The sequence below is a fragment of the Loa loa genome (assembly GCF_000183805.2).
Source record: "Loa loa unplaced genomic scaffold supercont3.161, whole genome shotgun sequence".
Lineage (NCBI taxonomy): Eukaryota > Metazoa > Nematoda > Chromadorea > Rhabditida > Onchocercidae > Loa > Loa loa.
Genome location: NW_018108341.1, coordinates 107,315 through 108,718, shown reverse-complemented (window position 1 = coordinate 108,718; position 1,404 = coordinate 107,315).

Here is a 1,404-nt window from a genome sequence, read left to right as displayed (position 1 = left end):
TTTCCCTTCTCTCTCTCTCTCTCTTTTCCTTTCTTTTTTCTCTCTTTTTCAATTCAATTAATTTTTATTTCTATTAAAATATTTATATTGTTAATTTAGTTAATTTTTTTTTTCAAAAATTATTTTTATTAATCATAAATAATTTTAGTTTTTTTTCTTTTTCTTTTTACCTGACTTATAAGTGGAATAATTTCTTTCTCAATTCCATCAATCAATATGAACGATGATATCTTCGGTTGTGGAAGTGATTGTAGTGGTTTGATCAGGAAATGATATAATGCACTACTCTAGAAAATATTTCATTAATAAAATTAATTCCTTGTTAAATTAGATTTTATTTGATCGATCAATAATACACTATATATCCTTTCTCATATGTTTCTTGTTTTTTCTTTTTTTTCTATCATTTAAACTTTCACTTTTTTTTTTTAAATTGAACTTGAAAAATCCAAACGTTTCAAATTTTAAATTTCATAAGAAATCCTCCAAAAAAAAAAATGGAAGGATGTGGGAGAACAGGAAAGGACAGAAGAGGACATGGAGGACGATGGAGGTTAGGGAGGACATGCGAGGACAGAGGAGAGGAGGACAGGAAGGACGAGGAAGGACAGAAGATGACAGAAGTATTAGAGAGGGGAGAATTTTGATACCGATCAATGGGACCAAATTTCCCTTTATTTGTATGGTGATTGTGTATCTCTATATGTGTGTGTGTGTGTGTGTGTGTCTGTTTATCTTTATATATGTCTGTCTGGGTATATGCATATGTGTGTATGTATGTGTGTGTATGTGTGTGTGTGTAAGCAAATAAGAATGCTACTAAGTTGGTAGAAAATTGAATTAGAGAACCAAAGATATTTCATTTTGATTGAGTATGCAAGCATTAATAATTAACTATGAGTCAGCAATTGTTAAAAAAAAATTTTTAAATTCAATTTCAAAATGGTTTTTTTATGGAATAATTTCTAATTGTTTTCCTCAACTAATATTCAAATTATTTAATTAATTAAAGAATTGTTGAATTCAATTTTGAATAATTTCTCTCAACGACTATCTAATTTATCAGGATATGAAGAATGTATGAATTTTGTTTGTTTGTTTGTTTGTTGTTGTTTGTTTGTTTGTTTGTTTGTTGTTGTTTGTTTGTTGTTGTTTGTTGTTTGTTTGTTGTTTGTTTGTTTGTTTGTTTGTTGTTGTTTGTTTGTTTGTTTGTTTGTTGTTGTTTGTTTGTTTGTTTATTTGTTTGTTGTTGTTTGTTTGTTTGTTGTTCGAGTAATTGCTGGGTAAATAATAATAAACGTAAATATTTGAGTGATCAATTAATCGGTTAATCAAATTATATGGTAAGGAAATGAAATGAAAAAAAAGAGCAATAACAAAGATTTGATAAAAAAAAATGGATTA